We start from the raw sequence: 19,387 nt of genomic DNA, 5'->3' as shown, positions 1-19,387 counted from the left end.
AAATATGAGAACATCAGAAACTTCAAAACAATATATACAATAACCAAATCTGAACCATATTTTGTATATTCTAATTTAAACAAGAACCAGAGAGGAGATTCAGTCACATTTTAGAGACACCCTAATCTGTATGAAAACACTTGGCCTGTGTTAATTGAGAGACATTTACAATATTGTTGCTAAAGTCAAAATGCCATAACTATACCAAATTCACAGACAATACTTATGTCTCGTTCATTTATTATCAAATTAAGGGGCATGTTTACGAACATTGGAGATAAATATCTGGAGAGATTTCTGGAGATGTTGCCCATAGCAACCAATCAGATCTTTGCTTTTGTTTTCGAACTTATAGGTGGCTGTTTAAATCTAATTGCTGATTGGTTACCATGAGCAACATCTCCAGATATTTATCTCCAATTTTAGTAAATATGCCCCTAAGGATCATTGATCATTATTGTTTGCAAGAGCAATAGATCGTTAGGAAGAGGCTCGACTGTTTAATATGATAAAACATGAAAGTATTAAGTCTCTGCTTCATAGTAAGGCAATGCCTTTATGTAAGTAGCGTTTTGTTCAAATACACACCTATAAGCAAAGATTGAATTTAAAGGCAGGTCAGTACTAGCATGTAGATATCCAGCATTCATTTTATTCCTGGGCTAAAGAATGGAACTTAGGGAACAAACGTTTTTAGAAACAATCAGATCTGGCCCGTAAATGTTACGCTGCAGGGATCGGTACGCTACGGTATAAATGACGCACATACGCGCCGCCGTCTATCACTTACCAAAGAGCCGAGTCCCAGCAAGTAAAATAAGGTGCCACCACGGATACACGTGGGTAAGAGGGGAGGGTAGCTGCTAGTTCCCAGTAGATAATACGCCGTGGGTGACGTCACGCACGTCTCCATCACGTGACCTTCGGCGCGTATTCGGCGCCTTCGTCAAATGGTGGTCATGCGGGGATTGGCTGGAGCCGTACGCTACTACAGTGCTCCACTCAGTAGTTGTTTACGCTGACTAGCTTTAGGATTTTTCTTTGGGGCAGGATTTTATTCAGTCTTCCCTTGCGGCTGCGAACCTGTTACATACTTGCTGGTCTCTGTAAGGTGTGTGCCCTTAATATTAGGGGGTTATCGAAGGCTGTTTACACATAATGCTGTTGTGTGGTAACTCGGAGGGCCAAACAATAATCAGAAGCCACCCACACGTCACGCAGTTCACTTAGTCTGATTTATAGCGGCCATTGCCCCTGCTGCATCAGGTAACACGTGCTCCTAATGACAAAAGAGTTTTATTAGACATGTTGGACGAGAATAAACCTGGCTATTGCGCTTTATAGCCACCTATACCCTAATACATACCTACATGTGAATAACAGCCAAACTTTACAATGATCAAGAAGTGAAGACATATAAATATCCCAATGTTAAGTGTAGTGGCACTTAAAGCGGTTGTTCACCTTTAAATTCACTAACCTCCGAAAATTCGCTAGCGACAGCTTCGCTCACACAGCCACACTTCGCCAGGCGTAGATTTGCCAGGACAATGCTAATTCACTGAAATCCGAAGTTGCGTCCAGGATGCCGGGGAAGTTGCGCTTGTGTAATTGCGCCAAGTCAAGTGAAGTTGCGCTAGCGTTGCCTAATTTGCATACGGCAGGAAGTTAAAGTTAAATGGACGTATATGTTGCAGCAAATACATTACACTACACAATCCTGGGAAAACTTAATAAAATAGAGTTTTTATATTGCCCTACACATGTGCCCACTGTATAGTTTATGTGCCATATGTTAGGAAATCTAGGGGGGAAGCCGGTTACCCCCAAAAAAATTCATGTTCTTTTTCAGCCTATCACCCTGAAAAAGTAAAAGTCGCCAGCGTTTTTTGGGACCTGAATGAAAAAATGTTCAACTAAATTTTGAGGAAGTCCTATCTACTCTATTGCACCTTCGCCTGGTCTGAGGTGGTGAAGGCAAGTCTGGTGCAAGAGAGAACGTTCAGTAAAATCCACATATTAGTGAATTTGCGTAGTTACGTCCATTCACCAGAGCGCAAATTAGGGAGCGAAGTATCGCTAGAGTCTATCTCCTTCGCTAGCGAAGTTACGCCAGTTACGAAGTTAGTAAATCAGCCAAGTACCAAAATGATGTCACGCTAGCGAATTTTTGCCCGCATTAGTCACTTCGCCCTTTAGTAAATTTGCCCCATATTATGATGTACGGGTGATATTCTGAGACAATTTGCAATTGGTTTTCATTTTTTGTGGTTTTTGAATGGGGGTCAGTGACCCCCATTTGAAAGCTGGAAAGCATCAGGAGAAGAAGGCAAATAATTCAAAGATTATAAATAATGAAGACCATGTCAAAAGTTGCTTAGAATTAGTCATTCTATAATATACTACAAGTTCATTTAAAGGTGAATGCAGGTAATGTAGTGATGCAGGGAAAAAAAGTTTTGAATTCATTTTACCTGCTAAAAGTGTCATTATATCAGAGCTGCAATGAGAGGTGGGAGTGTCTGTTCATTCTCTCACAGGAAATGGTCACACCACTGACTGACAGGCTGAGCTCTGCTGTAGCTTGGAAAACTCTTCCCATCTCCCTGCCTGTTTCCTGTTCCTTAACACGGCAGTGGGCAACAACGGGTTAATCCCCTCCCGCCCTGCATTGGGACAGGAAATACCAAATAAAAAGCCAGGTCCCACCCCCTGGCCGCTATCTTTTTTTTCTCCTGTCGCTACCCCCATTAGTCCAGACTGGATACCTCTCTCCTTTCTGATGTCCTGGTACCGAGGCCTGTTTACCTCTTGGGTGTCTCTAGGAAAGCCAAGGAAGGCTTGGGCCATGTGTGCCACCAGCGCTGTTAGCCGCAAACGCCTCCTAGGCACCTTGTGCGATAAGACGCTGACGTCAGCCTCCAAAATGGTGCCGGCGTTTTTACGCATGTGCGATGACGCAAACCCGGAAGCGACCGCGAAAATGCACCTGAGGCTTGGCGCTCAAGTTAAAAGGAGCGTCATTTATCTCCCTATGGCTGCTGAATTGGTAAGAGTTTTCTTGTGCCATTTGTGCTGTCAGGAGGGTACTATTGTAAGTATGAGTCCCCTGACCATTGATATGAAGCCCGTAGGGATCCTCCTGGGACATGGAACATAATTTTTGGAATTTTTTTCAGGTGGATAGCTACATCTATTGGAGGATCCCTATTGTATAATGAGCTGTAAAAGGTCTCACTCGGGCTCAAGGGGGTGAGTGCTTTTTCTGAGAGGTGAACACAACAGGAGGCGAGGGAAAAGGAATGAATATGTTGATATTGTTACTCTTTTTTTCTTAATAGGAGTCCTCCAAGCAGAGAGAGGAGTAAAAGAAAGTCGACTAGAGCTGAATGTGCTTCATGTTCGGATTATGCTCTTCCAGATAAGAGGCTGTGTGTCAAGTGCCTGCGTGATGCTTCTGGAGTTGACTCACCTCAAATGTCCGATATGATGGATTGGATGAAAGAGACTATAAATAAGTCAGTATCCTCTATGATGTCACAAGTCACGGATAATGTTCTAAAGAATTTAGGCAGAGGGTCAGCCTCTGTTGGAGGTGGAAGTAGTTCAGGGGTACCCCCCTTAACAGGGCGTGGTATGAATTTCTCGGATGTATCAAGCGAATCCGAAGGAGAGATTTCAGACAGAGATTCAGTACAGGATGATAATTCTGCATTTAACATAGATATGGTGGAGCCGCTTATTAAGGCAATCTCAGAGCTCTAAACAGACAGTTAGAAGTTCCATCATTCAAGATGGAAACATTGAAGGCGATTACCCAATGTGTCGATCCAAACGACTGGTTAGTGAAGTTGGACATAAAGAATGCTTATTGGCACATTCCAATAAAAGAAGCTCACAGGAAGTTCCTTCGTTTCAAAGTACTAAACGAGCATTTCCAGTACAACGTCATTCCATTTGGCCTAGCAACAGCTCCAAGGATGTTTACAAAAATCATGGCTCCCATCATAGCAAGCTTAAGTTTACAGGGGATCCAGCTATTTGCTTATTTAGATGATATCCTTATCAAGGCTGCCTCAAAGGAGATCTTAAAGGATCTCCTAGTAAGAGTGTCAGACATGCTTCAAAAGCTGGGATGGGAAAAAAGTTTTACATCCCCCACACAGTGTCTGGAGTTCCTGGGAGTGATAATCAACACCAGAAACTTCAACCTTTCTCTTCCACAAAGGAGAATTCAAGATATTCAGAATTCTATAAGAACCTTCAGAACCAGGCCTGTTCAAACAGCAATAAATTGCCAGAGAATATTGGGGAAGATCATTTCCACAGGGGACTGTGTGAAGTGGGCCCTTTACCATGTCAGAATCTTGCAAAACAATTTCCTCTCCAGATGGGATCACAATTATCTCCGGCCTCATCAAAAAATACAACTAGTACCGACCACGATTCAGTCGCTGAAATGGTGGACAAGGACGGTGAACCTCGAACGTCCAGTGTCTCTGAGTCAACCAGACTGGTTGATATTAACCACCGATGCCAGCAAGTGGGGATGGGGAGCCCACACACTGGGGATCGGAACTCAGGGCAAATGGGCCCCATTGGAAATTTCCAGGTCTTCCAACTGGAAGGAGCTCAGGGCAATATTCATGGGCCTCCTAACATTCAGACGACAATTTCTGAAAAAATCGGTACCGGTGAAATCAGACAACGTGTCTTCGGTCAGATACCTGAACAGGCAAGGTGGGACGAGGTCAAAAAGTTTATTAGACTTGACCATGACTATTTTTTCTTGGGCAGAGAAGAATTTGAAAGATCTGAAAGCAGAATACATTCCGGGAGTGCAGAATGTGAAAGCGGACAAGTTAAGCAGAACAATGTCCAGACCCGGGGAATGGGAACTGAACCAATCTGCTTTCAACATAATCATGACAAAATGGGGTCCCTTTTGCCTCGATCTGATGGCTTCGAGAACGAATGCGAAACTTTCGAAGTTCGTGTCCTGGACAGCGAATCAAGAAGCTTGGAAGGTGGATGCATTCTCGATGCAGTGGAAATTTGTCAGGGCCTCCATTTTTCCTCCCCTTCCATTAATTCCAAAGGTCCTGAGAAAAATAAAGAAGGACCAAGCGGAAGTGGTTTTGGTGGCACCTTGGTGGCCGAAGAGACCTTGGTTCTTGCAGATTCTAGCATTATCCAAGGATCTCCCACTCAGGCTCCCCCAATGGGAGGATCTGATGAGACAAGGGGAAATAATCCACCCTCATCCGGGCAGTTGGAATTTAACGGCTTGGCTCTTGAGAGGTTAAACCTGCTGTCTACTGGTCTCTCTGAAGCTTCCATTTCAACTCTAATTGCGGCAAGGAAACCCAATACCTTACAAAAATACTTTACCATCTGGGAAAAGTTCAGTGATTGGTGCAGAGGAGCAGGAGTTGATCTACTCGAGATCTCTGAAGTCCATGTGGTGGAATTTCTTCAGAAGGGATTAGAGTTGAAGCTTAGCCCGGCTACGCTCAGAGGCCAAGTTACGGGAATTTCTCATTTCTCTAAAAAACAGTGGTCTCAATCCTCCATGATTAAAAATTTCTTCAAAGGAGTCGAAAGATTGGCACCGGTCACTAGACCTCAAGTTCCCCCTTGGGACTTGAGTCTGGTGTTGAAGGCTCTTTCTGCAGAACCCTTCGAGCCTATACAAGACATACCACTTAAGATGCTAAACTTAAAGATGTGCTTGCAATCACCTCCAATCACCTCACCTAGGAGGGTCAGAGAGATTCAAGCCCTGTCTATGAAAGAAGTTAAGCTTACCTTTCTTCAAGATAAAGTAGTGCTCAAAACTGCAGATAAGTTTATTCCCAAAGTGGTGTCACAATTTCACACCACTCAGGACATCATATTACCTACATTCTTTCCTGATCCTAAATCCGACAAAGAGCATAGATGGCATAACTTGGACGTTGTAAGATGTCTAAAGATCTATCTTGAAAGAGTTCTCTGTGTGAGATCTTCGGACTCCCTCTTGGTGATCCCGCAGGGAAAGAAAGCAGGGGCTCAGCCATCCAAATTCACGATAGCGGGTTGGATTAAAGAGTGCATCCAGACGGCCTACTCTTTAAACTCTGACATAGTACCCTCTACTATTAAGGCACATTCCACTAGAGGCATGGCGGCATCTTGGGCCTTTCATGGAGGAGCCAATTCAGAAGAAATCTGCAAAGCAGCTGTTTGGTCATCATTTCATACTTTTGTGAACCATTACAAATTTGATGTATTTTCGAAAAAATCCTCGGCTTTTGCATCATCGATGTTGAACTCAGCATTAAATATTTAATATTCCCTCCCTCTTTATGTTGTGTATTCTTTGGTACATCCTGTTGTTGCCCACTGCCGTGTTAAGGAACACGAATAGGGAAAATCATATCATACTTACCGAGATTTTCCTTTCCTGGACTGTAACACGGCAGTGGGCAAGGTTCCCACCCTCAAGGGGGAGACTCCAGGATTCAAAGATGGCGGCCAGGGGGTGGGACCTGGCTTTTTATTTGGTATTTCCTGTCCCAATGCAGGGCGGGAGGGGATTAACCCGTTGTTGCCCACTGCCGTGTTACAGTCCAGGAAAGGAAAATCTCGGTATGTATGATATGATTTTCCCTAGTGTCTGTTCCCAGTCTGCACATAACTGTCCTATGTCCATCTCTCTGCCACCTGGGAGCTGTAGTTTAGGAACTTATGGCTGCACATTTTGGACACCTGGGATGTGGGGGGTAAACCCCTTTCTACCACTTTCTAGAAACATAATAGATGGATTTTTCCCATTTTACTAAGTCCAAGGCCGCTTTATGCTAGTTATTTGCAGCTTGGAAGTCTTCCAGCCACCCTCCCCTTACTTGCACAGATTTATGCTGAAGCCGTTTGTAAAGCAAGCGTTCTCCCTCTATCTGATCATCACTGCTGCCCCCTGCGACCCCCTCCTCATTGTGTAGTGCAGGGAAATTCATTGGGGAGGGGGGAGGAGCGGGGTGGGTGACGAGTGGAGTTAAATCTAAACAGTTGCAGCGTTAAGCAGGCTAAATGTGTCACTGCTGGGATACAGCTGCTTTAAATCAGTGGATCACTTCTTCTCCTAGCTCCTCAATTGCCAGCCTGCCTGTGCTCCATTCTGCTCCCCTTGCAACCTAATTGTTCGATGCCCTGTGCTTGTGTGACCCGCACCTGACCCTAACCCGCCCTGCTGCAGCCCACGCCCACCCAAGCTTTCGGGGTCCTTTTATAGACCCGCGCCACCCTGCAAATGACATTACAATGATGTCACAAAAGGGGCGGGGCGAGCAGACGCAAGACTATAAAACCGGAAGTTGGATGCCGGCATTTGAACGTGGCGGGCAGGGAGGGCAGGAGAAGAGCTCAACCCGCACCAGCCCGTGATCCACGAGGAGCAGTGTGAGGTCGACCCAAACCCGCCTGTCCCGCGGGTATTGGGTCGGCCCGCACATCACTATTGTGTAGTGTGGAAAACACATTGTCGAGGGGGAAGAGAGGGAGGGGAGATGAGTCGCTGGTCTCCGACCAGCTCCTGAGCTCCATTGTTCAGTCTGAAGGTACACTGAGTCTGTGTGCAAGGGTGCCTGCCCGAAGCTGGGCGAGTGGGCGGGGCAAGCGCAAGCAGCCCTGAGAAGGACCCAGGCTTGATTGACATTTCTAGCTTATAGGGTTACTTGATTACGTAGCCTTTAAAAATAACCTAATCTATTACCGTATACTCAATCAATCAATTCTCCACATTATTAGTTAAAAGTTGCATATTTGTTACATATATATATATATGGAGTTTTTTTTTTTATACAATTTGTATATATCAAGAAGGTATATTGTACAAAAGTTTAGATAAAGACTTCTCCTAAAAAGGACCTTAGATTGAAGTCTATGTTGAGGCCCTTGGGTTCCAGTGTTCCCATTTTATATATCCTTCTGCTTTAGAGTATCTTCTACAATGTTTCCCCCCCTCCACTTTCTGGTTAATGCCTCCACACCCCAATATGTTAGACCCTTGGGGTTACATCTATGTACCGCCTTAAAATGTTTAGATGCACTATGGGTTTCTATACCTTTCTCTATATTTCTCAGATGTTCCCTAATTCAACTTATTTTGTCATTTGAACCTTCATCAACTTATTTTGTCGTTTGGATACTAAGCTCAAGGAGAACGAGCCTTCCTGTGGGTCGGTTTTAAAAGGGGATTTCCAGAAACTGTTTTGGACACTACCTTATTAAGTATTTTGATTGACAGAGTGCCTAGATGACATCGGCAACCAGCACCTCCCACCAATGCACGCCCAGTCCTTCTCAGTAGCTGCTGCTCTCTGGAAAATAAAAGTGAAAAAAAGAGATGGCCGACGGCTGCCCTGGCTTGCTGTAGCTGTAACAGGACAGGAAATCAGGAGAAAGGGAGGAGCGTGATAAGAAATGCTAAGATAACAAATAAAGTGGACCCAAAAGGTATCTAAAACGTGTTTTATTCAATTTTATTGCAAAAAGAATTGATTAAGCTACAGTTCAAAATTATGGTATATGTCCCCTTTAAATACAGTATCTATGGAGCAGTAAAGGATGCCATTTATCCTATCTTTCTCATTCATCCATATTTTGTAAAACTATTTTCAATTTTAATCGGTTTTGTATACTATGAAGCCTGTAATGCGATAGCTATATTTGTAGAAAGTTTTTTTTTAATACAGATAAAGTCTTACTTAAAGGGGTGGTTCACCATACTTTTAGTATGATGTAGAGAGGGATATTCTGAGACAATTTGCAATTGGTTTTCATTTTGTATTATCTGTGGTTTTTGAGTTATTTCGCTTTTTATTCAGCAGCTCTCCAGTTTGCAATTTCACCAATCTGGTAGCTAGGATGCAAATTACCCTAGCAACCATGCACTAATTTGAATAATAGACTGGAATATGAATAGTATAGAGCCTGAACATAAAGATAAGTAATAAAAAGTAGCAGTAACAATACATTTATAGCCTTACAGAGCATTTGTTTTGTAGATGGGAGTCAGTGACCCCAATTTGAAAGTTGGAAAGAGTCAGAAAAAGAAGGCAAATAATTCAAAAACTATAAAAAATAAATAATGAAGACCAATTGAAAAGTTGCTTAGAATTAGCCATTCTGTAACATACAAATAGTTACCTTAAAGGTGAACAACAACTCTTGCTGCAGCTAGAGTTAATTTGAGGTATTTTAGTATGTTGTCAAGAATGACATATTACAGAGAATAAACCAGTTTTTATTATCAATAAATACACGAACAGGAGGACGGCACTCCGGTAAAAAGCAGGTTTTTATTGCTGGGTACTGTAGAAATACATAGGCCTTACGCGTTTCGGGAACACCTTCCCTTAATCATAGGCTTACAAAATGATTTTTATTATCAATACCCATGAGATTAAATCGAGAGGATAATGAAAATTGAGAACATGATCTTGAATATCTTTCCAAAATGTTGAATTAGAGGACATTCCCAGGGTAGATGTAAATAATGAGGTAAAGAAAAAACACATTTGGGAGAGCTGTTAAGGTATTTGCCATTATTTGAATGAAAGTTAATTCCTTTGTATGTCAAAGGGATCAATCTGTAATTTTGTTCTCTCAGTACTCCAAAAAGTAGTTTATAATAGTAGAATTTACTAAGGATTCTGCAGAGACTTCATGATGCATTTTTTGCTGTGGATTCTGTGGGATGAGAATATTTTTCCATAGATGGGATTGAATGAACCTAATTTTGATACGAAACACAGAAAGAAATCGCCGGAGCTTGGTCTAACCCACACTATGGAGTTGAGCAGCTGCTAGAAGCACCCTTGTGCCAGCGCTCAGTCTAACCCACACTCTGGAATTGATCAGCTGCAATAAACGATAAAAAGCCAATATTTGTACAGAGAGAAAAATTACCTTTAATATTAATTGTGTGTATTACAAAAAATGAGGTGTTAGTACCACACATTGGCCAAAATATGTAAGCTCATGTGCCACGTCAAGTACGCAAGTCCTACACTTAGCATTTAAGTTTTAGTGCATTTAAAATCAAGTGCCCCAGCAAACAGTGTGACTGAGAAGTAAGACCAACAGTGCACTTACCCTTTACTCAGAAGCTCTAGTGAGAAAGCAAGGAGCTTTTAGGGCTCTTACAGACGAGTTAGAGTTACTTTCCGGTTTCATTCGTTCAGCCGTAGGGGAGCGCAGGAGTAGACGCACTGATTTCTTTTCAATGGGGCTGTACTCACACAGACGCATGTAAGCGCCGAACGCAGTTGGGATGCAGCATGTTGCATTTTACCTGCAATCGGTGCTTACATGCATCTGTGTGAGTACAGCCCAATTGAAAATAATTCATTGCATCTACTCCTTGCGCACCCCTGCAGCTGAACACATGAAACCAGAACTCAGGGGAGCGCAGGTAAAAACGCTCGTCTGTAAGAGCCCTTAAGCCCCAGCTATTAACATACACCTGTAAATCATACCTTGTTTTAATGGTTCAATGTCAGCTATAGGCAATTTTTGGCTGCAATTTGTGCACAAAACACAGAAAAAAATCCCCATTACTCGGTCTAACCCATGCTGTGGCGTTGACCAGCTGCTATAAACGATTTGAAGCCAATAATTGTACACAATGAGAAAGAGAAAAATTACCGGCACACAGTTTGCCTTTAAAAACAATTATTAACAAAAATGAGGTGTTAGTACCACACTTTGGCCAACATATGTAAGCTCACGTGCTACGTCAAGGCCCCTCATTCCTACACTATCCCTTAGCATTCTGAGTATGTAGTGCATTTAAAATAAAGTCCCCCAGTAAACAGTGTGACTGGGTAGTAAGACCAACAGTGCACTTACCCTTAATTACATTTTTCTCTCAACCAAATGTTATCTGATCTAAAGGAGATGTATTTGTTGTTTTTTTTTAAAAAAAAAAAAAATCTTAATTTGCACCAAAAAATACATACAAATTTAATGAAATATGACATTACAGTCGTGAATAGGATTACATATATAAATTGGAGTAGGCCTATACACATTCCTCCTCTTACGCCCAATAACCAGAAAATACACTACACATCTGATTGTGCTAAAGTAGTTTCTTTTCCCTTGGGCTGTTAGAGTTGCCTCCTTTCGTATAGATTTTTCTGGCCTGAATGTGAAGTCCCTGCTTGGTAAAATCAAGGGAAATGGGAAAACTGGTGATGTCACGGAGCCGGGATTAGGCAGGTATGGGACATCGGGGTGCAGAAATAGGTGTACTGGGCAATTGTAAGCTGTGAGAGATGAGAGGGAATGTTTAAAAAGGAGTTTTTTTAGCGAACCACTTTAGGGAGGGAAGGAGAAGATTCTCCTTATTTCTGGGGAACAATCTAAAAACAACTGAATTGAAGAAATTATTTGGCAGATGAACAACCCATTTTATTGCCGGTAAATTAGTAAAACCAGCCCCAGTTCTAGCTGGTGTTTTTCTGGCTAGCCCAGTCAAATATCAGCTGTGTGGCAACCTTAGGGGCTATACCTATTTTCACTTGGCATTGTATAAAATAAAATGCAATCAGGACATTTATAAGTATTCTTTTGTGTTTGAGTTGTTATTGGTAAGGGATTTCTCCCTACCAAGTCCTCGGACATACTGTATACCAGGTAGTGAACCAAAATACATAGGAAGTTTCCTGTTGTCGATTGTGGGGTAATGTCTGTACATATTTTGTCCAGGTAGCAAAGAAGGTAGTTAGTGGTCTATGCTTCCAGCCAATCCATGTGATAGGCAAAATCAAGCTAAGTAATCGTCATTTCAAGTGATGGGGGTAGGGTTGATATCCAGGAATACTGTGTCTCCCAAGATTGCCCACAAAGATGTGAGATGTATCTGAAAATGTAGCAAGAATTTACAATAGGAGGTGACAGTCTCCCAGAATTGTTTGATCAATGGATAAGACCATAGACAGTGGTAAATATCAAAATAAGCAATCGTTTGGGTTATTGATTTCCTCTGATAGAATGTTACAAATCACTGTTTGTGCATAAAGCCTAATTTGGAGATATATTTGTTAAAGAATGAAATGGGGAAAGTGTAAATGAGAGAATCCTTTAAACTAGGCTTGTTGAACCAGAGGGGTAGTTGAAAATATTCTCTTTGTCAGAGATTTGACATTTGCTTATACAATCACCCCAACAAAGAATATTTGTAGGGGAATTCAGATGTTGTAACCAATTAATATTTTTTCTTTTCCATTTAGGAGACTGGAGGCTAAGCCGAGCAGAGGAGACTCACGTTCCTTGTTAAAGGGGAAGGAAAGTCTTTTTAACTTGTGGGTGCCACAATTTAGGCATCCCAAGTGATTTTATTTACTTAACTGATAACCCAGGCTGCTGCTCCTGTCAACAGAAAACTGCACCGGCCCAGGGTTCTTCCAGAGATCACCACAGAGTGATTCTCTTTTTCCACTTCTTCAGACATAACTGCACAGTGATGTGAAATAGCTGTTTTTTTTCTGTTGTTAAAGTATGGCTTTTTACTCTGCTATGTATGCACAGCTGCGGGAATAAAGAATAAGCATGAACAGGATCCCTCTGTGTAGCTCACTGGGCCTCTGCAGTTTTCTGTTGATAGGAGCAGCAGCCCTGGGTATATACAATCACTTAGAGCTGCCTAACTTTTAGTACCTTCAAGTAAAAAACTTGCTTCTCCTTTAAAGGTAAGTAAGGGTAAGCTGATAATCATATTTATGTAATCGGTATAGTATTTGCCATACTATAAAATTGTTTCTATAAACTTGGTTATCTTTAATTTCAGAGGGTTGTTTTTTGAATTGTTCATTAAGCATTTCTAATATATTTTCCTTAGATTGTGTAGTTATTTTTAGATCTATATTAATATATTTGCCATTTTCAGAGATGTGCCTTGTTAATGCTGACTAGTTAAATCTCTGTAACCAGGTACCCCGAGACCATCATTTATTTTTGGACAGTAACATCAAAAAAATTAAAATGTAACAAAGTAATAACAATTTGATGAACTGTGGCCCTACATTGATAGCACTGATGTGCTTGTTTTAGAAACACTACTAAAGTTTATACAATCAACCTGCTGTGTAGCCATGGGGGCAGCCATTCAAAGCTGGAAAAAAGAAAAAAGGCACAGGTTTACATAGCAGATAACAGATAAACTATGTAGAATACAATGGGATTCTACAGAACTTTTCTGTTATCTTCTATGTCACCCGTACCTCTTCTCCTTTTTTGAGACTGAATGGCTGTCCCCATGTTTATCTGTATAAACTATAGTAGCCTTTCTGAAGCAAACACACCAGTTTTACAAGTACAGGGCAACAGTACATTACATTTTAATTAATTATAAACACTTTTTTAGTTTCGGTAGAACAATTTTTTTGATTTTTTTCCTTTCCAAATGAATTAAAAGTATTGAGCAAATTCACCATGGGATAGATGCATTTAAAAAAGATCAACATTTTTTAGAAGGCAGTCCTTCCTTTTAAATTTAATGGGGCATTTTTCTGTTTATTATAAAAATGTGCCATCTTTTTTTTATCATTGGAAGTCATCAAAAATAGAGCCAATAAAGATCTGCTGGATGTTATATACCTAGATTTTTGATGTAGGATTGTTTCTTTTCGATACCTAGTTGCAATAGGACTTCAGCAGAAGAAAGGCCTTGTATATTTATTAGTTCAGTCTTTTGGGTTTAAACCCAGAAATAGACTCAAAGTTTGTAATATTGAGAAGATATTTTTATATTATGAGAAGGATTTTTCACAATTAAGAAAACTCAAATGCTGGTAAACACACGGATAGATTATTAATATCCAGAGCAGGTAATCAGGAGGACATCTTGAGATATCTGATGAGGGATTCCAATGTTATGTTGAACAGTAGGAGTGAGAGAGGCCAACCCTGTCCAGTTCCTCTTTTTAGGTGGATTACTCCTCACATTTCATCAGCTGCGATTTTATGTGTCTTCGAAGAAGTGTATAGCAGCTGAAAAATATTCCATCACTAGCAGATTCCATAGCGGGCACTATTGCTACTTCTATTGCGAAAGCCATGTCAAAGGTTCAGGTGGTTCCAGTGGAAAAACACAAGCGCACACTATCTAAGCGTGACGATATACCCTCCCGCACTTCTCACTCTCCGGATGTATCTGAAAGCTAGGGATCCAACAGGGAGCTATTTTCGTCCCCTGCCCAATCAGAAGATGACGACAACGACGAGGAAGAAAATACCAGAGAGAAGGATACCTCTCACGACATTGACGGCATTATCATGGCCGTCATTGAGGTGCTAAAGCTTGACTACAATGCAGATTCCTCATATCATAAAGGTCTTTTTAAAAGAAAGAAAAAAAATCTGCAACCTGCTTTCCCTCGCATGAACAGCTGACAACGGTAATCCAGGATGAGTGGCATTTGCCAAAAAGGGCTTTTCAGGCATCACGCAGGTTCTCCAAGTCCTACCTCTTTCAAAGGAGTTTGTGGAGAAGTGGTCCTTTCCACCACTAGTAGATGCGCCAGCCTCACACCTTTCCAAAACAACTACTCTACCAGTCATGGACGCAGCCACCTTCAAGGATACTACAGAGAAGAGGTTGGAAGGATCCCTAAAAGCGATCTTCTCAGTTGCAGGATCAGCTCTTCGGCCATCCCTAGCCTCAGCATGGGTGAACAGGGCCATAGAAGCATGGGCAACCTCGCTCATACTGGGCACACCCCAGGTAGAACTCATTCACACTGCTCGTTGCATAGCAGAAACCAATGCATTCTTATGCAAAGCAGTTCTGGACACGGCACAGCTCATAGAACGTACCTCGGAGCAGCACCGCGGACCTTATGGCTAAAGAACTGGTCATCCGACATCAGTTCCAAGAAATTCTTTACAATTTTACCCTTGAAGGGTCTTCGACTATTTTGGGAAAAAATTATCAGGCGACAGGGGGTAAGAGCACTTTTCTACCACAGTCCAAATAACGTTCCGCCTCAGCCCCCTGTAGGGGGTGATTTTTTTCCGTGGCCAAAGCAGCAGGTCAACAAAAAAATCAAACTCTCCATTCAGGTCATCCTTTAGCTCCAAACCATCAGACAAACCTCGTTCAGGAGGGAAACCGAACAAGCCCCAAGGCAAGGTCACCCATGAAAAGCCCTCATCGGCATGACTGGGCACGCCCTCCGAGGTCACAAAGCACATAGGGGAACAGCTTCTCCATTTCTGGGAGGCGTGGCTACACCACTCTTCAGATTCCTGGGTGAAGGAAATAGTCACAGACGGCTATCACCTGGACTTCACTACTCTTCCCCCCAGGAGATTCTTCATGTCAAAAGTCCCGTCCACTCCAAGCAGAGCTCAGGCCTTCCAGGAATGTGTCAGATGTCTTTGGGACCTAGGGGTTATTGAACCAGTCCCATCACAAACGAGATTTTACGACTACAACTCCAATCTCTTCATAGTTCCAAAGAAGGACAACACATTCAGACTGGTGCTGGACCTCAAAGAATTGAACCTCTTGATCAGATTTGTGCAGTTGAAGATGGAAACCTTGTGCTCCATAATCTGGGGAATGGAACCAGGACAACTGCTGGTGTCCTTGGGCATCAAAGACACTTATCTCCATGTCCCCATCTGGCCACCCCACCACCAGTACCTCAGATTAGCCTTTGGCAAGCGGCATTTCCAGTTTGTAGTACTCCCGTTCAGGCTAACCTCTGCGCCATCCATCACACGGATGATTTTCCTCGGGTTGGAATGCGACACGCTGGAACCAAGAGTGTTCCTACCACAAGAGAAGCAACTCAAGCTCCGCAACCAGATTCAGCATTCCAGACATTCTCTCCTTTTTACAAAGAGGGATGGACATAGGCCTTAAAGGAACAGTAACGCTAAAAAAAATTTTATTAAAAAATCCATTCTACCTACACTAATAATAGATCTACCCTGCATAAAGTGTATTAAAAGCAATGCTTTATTAAAAAAATACTGTTAGAAAACACTGCTTCCTGTCTACTGGAGAACGGCGATATGGCGACTCACTCTGCAGCTCTGCACTAGGCATCTTCTCCCTAACCCGACTTCTGCCAAAACCGGAAGTTATGAATCCGGAGCCCACAGGCTTGAGGCCAGTTACATAGGTGAGATCCTGGCAGCCTAAAGCCCCTGTCCGACCCATTATCTCCCAGGGCAGCAGCTCGTCTGCCCTCCCTGGGGGCATCCGTTCATCCCCCGACCCCCCTCCAGGAGAGAAGTGAGCAAGAGGAGCAGATCTGCGCTACTCTCTTGGATTTACCTGTACAGCTCTGCCTCGCGATGGGATCTCAGAAAGGATTTGTGCCTCCAGTTGTTGTTGATCGGTGGTTCGATGCGGGGAAAGAGCAGAGAGCACAACAGGCACAGTGACTGCAGCTCAGCGCAGGATAATAGTGCTCTTCATTATTGCCGACCTTTCTCTCCTTTGCCCTGTAAATCAACTGATTAGCTGAGGAACCCTCTGTAAATAGTTGATTGTAGAAATAGTGTTACTGTTCTCTCTACCTCTCTGTGTCCGTTTACTTGGTACCAACTGAGTTGAATAGGAAAGTACTAGGGGTAAAGCTGGAACATCCAGGCATGCCCTCTTTTTCTTATCCAATAAAGTGTCCTGCCTCCAGGAGGATGGAGCTTAACCCCACTGGTCTCATGTGTCCCCCTGTCGACTACAGAGAAACGGATTTACCAGTAGGTTAGTGATGTGCGTGTAGGCCCAATACCTGCGGGTTTACACATGGGTCTGGCGGGTTCGGCCCCGCTCCTCCATTTGTGGGTGGCAGCTTCTGACTTCCTGTTTGATTTTTTAAAGATGCTCGCCTCAAAATGGAAGCAGGGAGTTGGGCGGGTTATGGTCGGGTGCGGGTCGGGTAAAACCCGACCCGCACATCACTACGGTAGGTACATAAATCCTATTTTAAGTGCCAATTACAACCAGTGCCTTTATTTTTAACCTATTTTGCAATGTAGATAATCTTTATACTAGTACTTCCCAGATCTTCCTTTTTCAAGGCTCTTCTTTCCAGGGGTGATATGCTTCAGAGGAGTTTTAATAAACCATTTTGGGATCTGTTATCACCTTAGTAAGAGAAATTAGGCTTGATGTCAAAGGTTGTTTTGAGAAACAACAGTATTAAGCAAATGGGTCAAAAAAAGAGAAATTCAATTGATTAACTATTTGTTAAAGGGGTTGTTCACCTTTTAACATCTGTTCAAACATAAACAGTCTGGGTCATTAAAGCATTTTACTTAATCATCTTTATTATTTAAAAAACTTTTTTTTAAATTACAGATCACTTTAGCTGCAGGTCAGAAGCTCTTAAAGAGATACTGACACCAGAATTTAAACTATTTTTTACATCTGTCATAATATTGCCTTTGAAAGCTACTTATAACTTTGCCATAAAGTATTTGCACAATGCTTTTACAGTACCTGTCTGATGCCCCATGTTCCTATATGAGGGGGCTGCCATATTTGTGCAGCAGTAGCCCATTAGCATTAGAAACTTTAACTGACAGGCTGAGATGGGACAGTCGGGTTGGCAAAACAGTCAGGTTTAGAAACTTCAACTTACTTACAAAAACAATCCTCTCCACAAAAAACGATCAACATGACCTATAGGTAACTTTTAATATACATTCATATTTTAAAAAGTAGTTTTTAGTGTCAGTATCACTTTGTTTCTTTCTGTTCTCCACTTAGGGAGGGGATCTCTCACATCTTTGCCTGTCTGATGTTATGAAAGCCCAAGGAGGAAGTTCTGGACTGAAGAGCTACTGCACATTCCTTTCCTCTCCTGCTTCATTTGCATGTCTTCGACCCAACTGGCTGGCAAGATTTTACATAAGAGAATTAATTTAATTTATGTTCCAGAATATGACTTTGATTTTATCATTATAAACAATTGAAATGTACTATGCCACAAAAGAGATCATATTCAGTTAATCTATCCATAGAAAAAATATATATATATAAATGTCAGCACAAAAGAAACCAAAAATAAACATTAAGAAACATGTTCTGCGTTCTCTAATGAACTAGTGTGGCAGAAGATTTAGGGGTAGATTTATTAAAATGTGAGATCAGAGCTCACCACAAAAAAAAAATACAGTTCACCATTTGATAAATACACTTATAGGAATGACTAGAAAGGGGATGAGTTTTTTTGTGGTGAGCTCTGATGTCACATTAAGGGGCCTATCTATTATGCTGTGTAAATGGAGTCTTGTCAAAAAAGGTGATAAGGGTGAAGACACGCAGAGCTACTACTAGTAGCAGCTACTTGTCACATCTATAAAATAGACAATAGTGATTATTGGCTTAGCTAAGACACTACATGTGTTTTAGCAGAAGCAAGTCTATTGTCTATGGCAGGATAATTTTGTGGCTTTTTGTAGCTGCTACTAGTGGCCCCGTGTGTTTTCACCCTAAACGTTGTGTAAAATAAACAGCAAATTCCTCAACGTTTGTGCGCCTTCCAAATTCCACATTTGGCGGCATTAGAAAAGTAGAATGCATGATAAGTGCACCTTTTTCCTTTTGATGTGTGGTGAATTTGAATGTTGTTTCTTTGCTGTATTTTTACACAACAGTAAATATTCCCCGTAGTGTCAGTCAATCGTTCAAGTGTCCATTGCTAATTGATGTGAAAGGGATATGCTCTTAGTCAGAGAGGATCTGGATAATTGGCTATATATATTTTTTATTGTCCTTTTATTTGATAAGGCTGAGAACTCTGCTCCCTGAATATCGCATAATCATCTTTTAACTTAGGTAGGGAGTCATCAGTTACCAGAGAGAGAGTCTGATAGTAGTAAAGCAAGCAAGTCTTTATAAAGTTCAAGAATGCCATTGAAACATACATTTTATCTTCTGGACCTGTTTTCCCAATACTTAGCTTTTCTTGCTAAAGTTTAAACTTTTTTTCCTAGATACAACAATTTATTTTTTGTGGAGGAAGAGTTCTCTTCTATGAAAGGAATGCTATCTTCCATCTCTAAAACAGTCATTTTGGAGGTAGGTAGGACAGTTGATTATTTATATAACTCTGTAACCTATCTCTTGCTTTCTATACATAATTCTCAATAGTCATGTCAGCTGTCTAGCTATAATTCAACTGTTTTTCAATGACATGACATGTGGGAGAGACTTATAATTGCAGGTTGTCTGTTGGTGTTTCATATTTTATGCAGTTCTTTACACAGATTATACCCCATTCACATCTGTCCCTGCCTCACAGGAACTTACAATATAAGCTTCCTATCACGTTCATTCACAGTTAAGTCAGTTATATGTTAATCATATCACACACACAGA

At 41.7% G+C, this 19,387-nt stretch overlaps 1 protein-coding gene and 1 long non-coding RNA gene across 5 annotated transcripts in view; one reads left to right on the top strand and one right to left on the bottom strand.

The window, feature by feature from the left end:
• The window catches only part of pum3.L (pumilio RNA binding family member 3 L homeolog), a 29,525-nt gene extending 28,595 nt beyond the window's left edge, over window positions 1-930 (bottom strand). Inside the window, exon 1 of one of the 3 annotated variants that reach the window (XM_018239495.2) lies at window positions 791-930. The gene's annotated coding sequence lies outside the window, so the exon portion shown is untranslated. 3 annotated transcript variants of the gene reach the window in all.
• Window positions 931-980: 50 nt separating this feature from the next.
• LOC121394097 overlaps window positions 981-19,387 on the top strand; it is a 205,559-nt gene continuing 187,152 nt past the window's right edge. The window contains exons 1-4 of one of the 2 annotated variants that reach the window (XR_005961505.1): window positions 981-1,111; window positions 8,288-8,496; window positions 12,279-12,737; window positions 17,774-19,087. This is a non-coding gene — a long non-coding RNA (uncharacterized LOC121394097). Of the gene's footprint in view, window positions 1,112-7,379; window positions 8,497-12,278; window positions 12,738-17,773; window positions 19,088-19,387 lie in introns of those variants that run through there. The other variant, XR_005961504.1, reaches the window with a different exon arrangement.

Source organism: Xenopus laevis, chromosome 1L, assembly GCF_017654675.1.
Source record: "Xenopus laevis strain J_2021 chromosome 1L, Xenopus_laevis_v10.1, whole genome shotgun sequence".
Classification (NCBI taxonomy): domain Eukaryota; kingdom Metazoa; phylum Chordata; class Amphibia; order Anura; family Pipidae; genus Xenopus; species Xenopus laevis.
Note: the sequence above shows the minus strand (reverse complement) of the source record. Positions and strands in the feature narration are given on the sequence as shown.